General features: G+C 52.1%; 1 long non-coding RNA gene across 1 annotated transcript; it reads right to left on the minus strand.

Annotated features, from left to right (window-relative positions):
* Positions 1–482: 482 nt before the first annotated feature.
* On the minus strand, positions 483–6,761 carry LOC119513419. Its single transcript, XR_005212632.1, has 3 exons — positions 4,166–6,761; positions 2,058–2,342; positions 483–775 (listed from the first exon to the last, which is right to left on the minus strand). It is a non-coding gene; the product is annotated as an uncharacterized LOC119513419 (long non-coding RNA).
* Positions 6,762–7,996: the final 1,235 nt, after the last annotated feature.

A 7,996-nucleotide genomic window follows, 5' to 3' on the forward strand; every position in this document is an offset into this window, starting at 1 on the left:
TGAGACACAGCGTCTCGGGGCGCCGAAGGTGGGTGACGTGTGGGTCTTATGTTTTTTGTGGCTCTGGACGCCTTTCGGTGCTGCCCTCTTGGCTTTCAAAGCCTTTGCTCTGGCTTTGGATTGGGAGGGGCAGGGCCTCCTTCTTTGCTTTCAGCACCATCTTCATAAAAAGAGAGCAAATGCTCTTGAGTCAGTTTTCAGTGACTTTTCTGCTGCCCTCCACCTGCCCTGTGCTTTTGGGGTTCTGGGTTCTCCCTCAGCCCCCCATTCCCTCTCCCTCCATCTCACACCTGCAGGAGTGGGGTTCACCCTTCCATTGCCTGCTATTTCTGCCTTCAGATTCCCTTTCAGAAAACCCTTTACAGAATCAAGGAGGCGCCTCCTGGCGAGACCCCTGTCCTTGCTAGTTTAGCTGCGAGACAAATCACCCCCAAACTTAATGACGTAAAACAATCCTTTTATTGTGCTCATGGATTCTCTGGGCCAAGAATTCAAACAGAGCATAATGGGGTTGGCTTGTCTCCACTCCACCATGTCTGGGGCCTCGGCTGGGAAGACGCGGCGGCTTCACTCGCATGGCTGAGGTCCATGCTCTCGGCGCCTGGGACCTCAGCTGAGCTCTCGGCTGCAACCCAAACACGCAGCCTCTCCACGTGGTCTCTCTGCGAGGGCTACCAGCCTGAGCGTCCTTGCAGCAGGGCAGCCAGGCTCCAAGTGTGAGTGTCCCAAGAGAAGAGGCGAAGCTGTATACCCTCTGACGGCTCAGCCTCGGAAGCTGCAGAGCGACACCCGTGCCATCATTGTGACTCCCCACGTTCAGGGAGAGGGAACCTAGAGGCTTCATCTTGTCAGGGAGAGGATCAAAGTCCAAAGGAAGACCGCCAGCTATGGTTGCAGCCACTTTTGGGAAATGCAAACTGCCAGAGTGCCTTTCTCCTGTTCCCTGACTTTCCAAAGTTGTGGGAGGACAATATGAACCCATACCCCTCACCACCGCCCAAATGGCTACAATGAAAAACAGACAATCTGAAATGTTGGCAAGGATGCGGACAGCTGGAGCTCTGCTATGCTGCGGGGGAGAGAGCACGCTGGCAGAGGCGGCTTGGAAAGCTGTCTGGCGATATCGCCAACTGCGACCCAGCCACTCTGCTCCCAGCAGATCCCCAGTCGCTGGGCTGACAAATGTGCAACAAAAGCCAGACACGAGAATGGTCAGAGTCTGTAGTCACACCAGCCCCGCACCAGAAACTTCCTAAATGCTTGTGGACAGTAGAATGAATAAAGAAAAAGATACATGAGCAGTAGAAAAATTTACATCAATGAGAATGAAGGAATCACACAAATCCAAACACTACTATGGATAAATCTCACGAGCATAATGCAGGGCAAAAGGAGCCAAGGCAAAAAAATTACGTGCTGTGTGGTTCCATCGATTTAAGTCAAGAAACAGGTGTCACTGGGGGTGGAGGTGCTGGAAGTCAGGGGAGTGGTTACCCTTGGGGGAGGGGAGTGTCTGGGCGGGGACACAGTGGCTTCTGGAATGTTCTGTGTCCAGGTGCTAAAACATGGGCATGCTCACTCGGCAAAGACTCACCAAGCCGTGCATGCCAAGTCAAAAAAAACAAAACCTGGCTGCCCCCCGAAGAGCGCAGCTCAGAGGGGAGGGTGGAAGGAAGTCACCTGCTCGCCCCAGTCTCGGGGCCAGGCTGCAGGGGCTGGAGAGGAGGAGACACACGTCGGCGATCGCCAGAGAGAGCAAAGAGGGGGCAGAGGGGCCCAGGGGGTAGGGGGTCCAGCGTGAACTAGAAAGCCAGGTGGTTTTCTCTAAACCTTAGCTTTGCCCATGCTAAATCTCTCTCCCCCTCTCTCTCTTTCTCACCTTCTCCTCCTCTGCCCCCACCCCACTCTGTCCTGTCTGTCTGTCTGTCTCTCCTCTCACTCTGGCTCTCTCCTGCTCTCTGTCTCTGTCTCCCAGGGGCGGGGGACTGTCCTTGAAAGCCACCGTCTCTGACCCTCCTTCTCTCCTGCGTGCGCCTGTATTTGGATGGTAAACTCACCTGGTGGACACTGAGCTTAAATTTCCGTTTTGCACGGAGGGATGGAGGGTGGACGTGGTGACCTCCGAGGCCCTGGCCGCTCTTGGCTGCCATCCCAGGGCCTGGGCTTCGCTCTCCCGCAGGCGCTTCGTGCAGACGCCAGGGCCGGGGAAATCTACAGCCACCGCGCGCTCCTAGCGGTCCCCGGGGTGGGCAGGGCGGGCCCGCGGCCCTTTCCGATGGCTTCTTCGCCGGGGCAGGTTCAGCGCACAGGAGAAGCTTCAGTCATCAGACTGGGGGTGCAGACTGGGGGTGCGGAGCAAGATGGTCAAAGGGTTGCACCTCTGTCCCGGGCCGCTCCTTCCCACCAGCCAGCGGCTGCCCACCTTGGAGCTGAGACTCTCGGTGGCTGACACGGTTTAGTGGGTGTGGGCGCATATATGTAAATAAACACGTGGGCACCGTGCATGCATAAATATGCATTTAATTTTTAAGATTGAATTCCTTTACCTTTTGGCAGAATGATAATAAAGGGAGACCAATAATAAACAATTTTCCCTTTTAAAAAGCATAGGAAACTGAAATGAGATTCCAGGACATTTAAAAAAAAATATCTTAGAGGAAGTGAAAGTTGTTTCATTTCAATAAAAATAGTTTCCAAAGGCTACCTCCCTGCACGTCTTCCAGGGGTACCTGTGCCCACAAACAATCCCAACCTGTTATTTCCCCTGTAACAGGAATTTGTTATTTTTTTCTCTTTGGATTGTTTTTATTTTTGGCATGCATCTTTTCATTGAAAACCATGCTGTAAATAAATATTAGCTTACATGGGAAGCCATTCATGGCAAATTGTTAAGATAGAAAAAAAAAGCAGGTTATGAAAATATATGATCCCAAATTTGTTTTAAAAACACATGTATATATGTTTAAAAGGTAGGAGAAGAGAAACAAAATATCAGTATGGGTGGTAGAGGAAAGTTTTAATTTTCTTTTGTGTGCTTTTTTTTTTTTTTTTGCACAGTCCTCAAATTCCTCCATTAAACATGTATTTCTTCAACAGATTAATTTTTATTATTTTCATAAGTGAATAAAAGTTATTGAGGACACCTCTCTGCCTCTTCAAGAATCCCTAAGGAAACTGTCATTAAATAACAGAAGAGCTTCTTTTTCCCACCCAACCAGAAGCCTGGAGGCAGCCTGTAGAATCCTTTAATGATGCCTTTCATCCTTATTCTTGTGGCCTCATGCTCTCAATATAGCTGCGGTGTCCCCAGGCATCACATCCACCGTCCATCAAGGAAGAAGAAAGAAAGTCACAATCCCTGTAAAATCTATCTATCCCTTTTTCTTATAAGAATGAAGGCCTTTCTGGAAGCTCGTGTATCAATGGCCAGGATGGGTTTCCATGGCTACTGGCCAAAGGGAATGAGATTATCTAGCTCTTCTCCTCCGCCCACCCCCCATACTACAAGATATTCAAGAGCAACGCGTATGTCTTATATATCTTTGTATCTCCAGCACTTAACACCATGCCTGGCAGATTCTTAGGGAATGACTGCTGAAGGATAGCTGGATGGATGAAGGATGGACAGACATACATCTGGCTGGCTGGATTGAAGTGCCAAATGCATGCTTTACACAAGTGGTGAGTTTTCAGAAGGAAGAGACATTGTTCCCAGCAAAGACTTTGGGGAGGGAGAGATGCCTTCCAGAACATGGCCTTCTGTCTGATTTTATTCATTTGCCTTCCAGATTGCTCTACCATTTTGAAATTGAGTTCCGTCACTTAAATGTTTTCTCATTTGCATTTGATTTACCTTTTTGGAGTTTGGCTGTGGGAGTTGAACCAATTTTGATTTAAACCTCAGCTTTTGGGGGCTTTGTTTTGCCATCCACGTGCTTTCAGCTTCTGAGGTTTAGCACTGCCAAGCCTGAAATCTGTTCCTGCTGCCTCCTGCCGTCTGCTCCAGCAGGCTCCTCCCTTAGATGGTGACGCTTCAGTCGTCGTCTCTCATGTCTTCCCCCAACGATCAGCTCTCCCTGTGCACCTGTGCCGTCCCTCCCTTCTGCCGGGGTCCCCCCCGACGCAGCTCAAGTGTAGGTCCCACCTTGACTCCAGCCAGACTCACCTGCCTGTGGGACAGAGGGATGGAGGACAGAGCACGTCTCTCTTCCCGGCTCCTGCTGGGGAAGTGAATTCTCACCCACCACCCATGGGCTGTTCTGTCTTCCCCACCAGATTAAAAGCTTCCTGAGCCAAGCACCCCTCCTCACCCCCCTCGCAGGCCTGACACACAGAGCAGGGGACCAATAAATATGTACTAACACCCTCATCTTTGGCCTCTGGAGTACTGTCAACACTGGTGGTGAAATTTTGAGTCTGGTTGCCTATGGCCCCAAAATAATTGCCAAAAAGTGAAAAGTGCAGGGAAAAAAAGTGTTTTTTAAAAGAAGATGCAGCCACATGACTCGTATTTGGTCTGTCTGGGCTTCTGGTTTCTGTTTCCTGACATAAGAAGAAAGAACAAGAGAAAACCTGAAGAAATGACCAGAAATCACTGCTTCCTGGGAGCCCCTCCCCCGCCCCGGCAACTGCCAGAGGCTGCACCTGCCGCCAAGGCCTTGAATCCCCCGGACACCTCACTGCAAGATGGTGGGGAGTAGCTTTACCGAAGGCTCAAGGGCACAGTGGTTGAATTACTTGCCCCAGGTCACAGAGCTGCACCTGGCAGAGGTGGGATTTGCACGTCATCTCCCAGGCTGCGTCACAGGTGACACAAAGGGGTCCCCCAGCCTCCGCAGCCTGAGGTTGAATGATGGGGGCTGCTCCGTTTTTGGTTATCCTTGTTGGGCTTTTGGCCCCTCACCATTTCACAGGTGGACTTTGCACCTTTATTGCTTCTGTGCTGATTCATGCTAAGAAGACAAACCCAACTTTCACCCAGTGCGTTTGCCTGGCTTTTTTGGAGGACACTGCCGTCTCCCGGGAATGCGCTCCCCTCCCACCCCTGCAAACACTGGCTTTTCTCCCTCCTCTTGCTTCTGGGGTGACAGCCAGTAGGCTCGGCTGCCAGGGAGTTTGCCAAGGATGCCTGAGAACTTCCCATGCGGGAAGCTTTCCGATCCACCAGGCTGGAGCTGGCTTCTCTCCTGCCAGTTACAGAGATTACATAAGCAGCCACCCCTGCCCACAGTCGCCAAGGTGCAAGTCTGAAAAGCCAAGACTTATGCAAACCAGCGGGAAGGAGTCCCCAGAGGCTTTTCACCCTCGTGCACCCTTTACCCCCTACTTTGGGAGCTGGGCCGAAAGCCTTCTGCTTACTCCAAGCCTGGCATTTACACAGCCGGGCAAACCACAGACATGGGGCTTGTCTGTGAACTGAAGACCAGTTAAGATGCTGGGGGTGAAGTCTGGACGTCAGGTTGCCACAAAGAGAAGTCGTCTGTCCCCCTTGGTTTCCTGATTTGCTCCCGATATCCACTTTGCTCACGTTGTCCCTGCTTCCACGTCCCAGGCCTTCCACCCACTGGCTGCCCGAGCGGAAGGCAGTCACTGAGCCGCCCGGGGTCGTCTGCAAAGTGAGGGGACGGCAGGCAATGACTGCCAGGGCCCCTCCTAAGCCGAGAGCCCCTGTCTGCCGCATGCTGCACAGTCCTGGGCAGGCTGGTTGGGGGGTTCCTGCAGCTCCGAGGGTCGAGGATCACACAGGTTGTTGAAGCCGGAAGGGCGTCTCCGACCCCCAGATGCATTCTACCAGGGACAGGGGAGTCCCCGAGGCTCCCCTTACCAGTCCCCAAATTCCACCTGGGTCCTTTACGGCCCCAAAGCCCTTTATTTACAACATCTCACTTGCAGCCTCCCCAGGAGAGGACCAAAGAAATATATGATTATCCCTGTCTGCAGGGGTGGAAAGCCGGGCTTAGAGAACTGAAGCAACCAGAACTGTAGCCTCAGAGACTGTTGGGGCTGTGTCCCCTATCCCTTGTGACTCACCCTGCCTCACACCCCAAATCCACGCAGGCAGGCCTCACCCTCCCAGGCCGGCCCTGCCCGGGAGCACACGGCTGGGCGACGGGCAAGCTGGGGCCAGGCCCTGGCTCTGGCGGCTCCACGGCTCCCGAGGTGTCTGCTTGCCACCTGGTGCGGGTCTTAATCCAGGTGGAGGCAGGTGGGGGGGCCAGCGAGGGGGAGGGCAGGGGGCTTCAGCCTCGGCGGCTGGGGGCTCAGGGAGAAACGAGGCGTGAGCCGTCCAGGGTGGGGGGTGCGGGTAGGCCAAGTTCAGTTTCCTCCGCTGTCAGGTAGAAGGACAGATAGTTCAGAGTTTGTGAAGAAGAGAACCAGTCTGTAAAATGCCCAGTGCATCGAGTGTCAGAATAAATAACCTGGGGTCCCGGTGACACTCAGGATGGGAGCCGGCACCTGTCCGTGTCCCTCCCGCTCCAACGGCCTCCACCAAAAATGAGGACACGTTGCAGTGAGAGCTGATGGAGCAGCCAGAGGGCCCTGCTCAAGTGTGCTGGTGAATAAACAGGTGGGAACCTTCCACCGGGGCTGGGAGCGGTGGGCAGGAGACGGTCCAAGCATCAGGAAGCAAAGCCCGCAGCCAACAGAACCCCATGTTCAAGGACTGAGATAAACGCTGTGGTTCACCCAGTGCCGCATCTTTCATGTTTTGAGCCTTCCGAGCGCCTTCAGCTTGTGCCCTACAAAGTCGAAAACCCAGGAGCTCGGAAGCCAAGGGTGCTCAGAGGCAGCCTGTGTCCAGCCCTCTTCGGTGCTGCAGTTGGGTAATAATTTTTAACTAGTGTTGAAACTAGGGTGAACAGCCAAGGGTTGCAAGTTTCACAATAACTCCAATAAAGGAAACAAGGTGAGTCTGGGAAAGCGGAGAGCAAAGAATGAGGAAGGCAAAACAAAACAAACCAAAAGTGACGGCCACGAGGAGGGCGTCTCAAAAACAGGATTCACAGAAGTGTTTAAGGTGGAGGCTTTGGGGAGCAGCCGGTAGAGAGGGGGAAAAACAACTCGGCAAGCAAATAATTTGAATGAAAATTACTCAGTAAGGAGACTGGAGGGAGCGTGGTATCAGAACGATAATGAACCATTTTAGGCCAAAACCGGTTTCTGGAATGGCTTACCTCTCCTTTGCAGGGGCCAAACGCTGTTTGGTAATTCAAAGGGCAGCTGGCGGAGGTCTGGCTAAAAATAATGAAAAGATGGAATAAGGACTAAAGGAAGGACATCAGGAGAAATTTCTCTGGGTCTGAAAGAACCACGGTAGAATCTGTATGCTGAAATGCTCCAAGTGAGTGCTTCTGAGAAAGGAAAAGAAGGGAGCTGAGAAACTGGACATAATGTGGGGTCTTAGAGAAGGAAGGATGGTTGAAAGGAATAAAAAGGAAAAAAAAATCACAGAGAATTCAGGGAGAGAAGGAAGGCAATCTGTGGGCTGGATCCCAGGAAAAGGCTTTTGCCGTTAGGCCTGGAGGGGCCGTGTCCCAGGCTGGACGACCCCTGGTACACCTTGCTCTCTGCTTAGCCCGGACATCAATCTCTGTGTTTTTCACACACCCCAAAAATCAAAGTCTCGTGTAGCTTTTTCAACCTACCCGAGGTGTCAGGTAATGAAGAGGAAAGGATGAATCAGATGTAAGGCTACATCTTTGATGAAAAGCCCCCAGTTGTACAACGGTCCCCATGATGTTTGCCTGACACAGAAAGGACTATTTTTGGTCTTTGTGGAGCAGGAATAGAATATCACAGGTCCACTTTGAGCATCTGAAAGTTCAATTCATGGGAGCAGTCTGGTTTTGGTGGGAGCGGTTTGTCTCATCATGCCTGATGACGGGGTTGGGGTTTTTTGAGAAATGAACACCAGAAAAGGTAGCAGAGGTAGCCAGAACTTAAATGGGGCTTTCCACGCACCAGGCGCTGCTCTCAGCCATTTACACACAGCCAT

This window comes from Choloepus didactylus, chromosome 18, assembly GCF_015220235.1.
Source record: "Choloepus didactylus isolate mChoDid1 chromosome 18, mChoDid1.pri, whole genome shotgun sequence".
NCBI classification, from domain to species: Eukaryota; Metazoa; Chordata; class Mammalia; order Pilosa; family Megalonychidae; genus Choloepus; species Choloepus didactylus.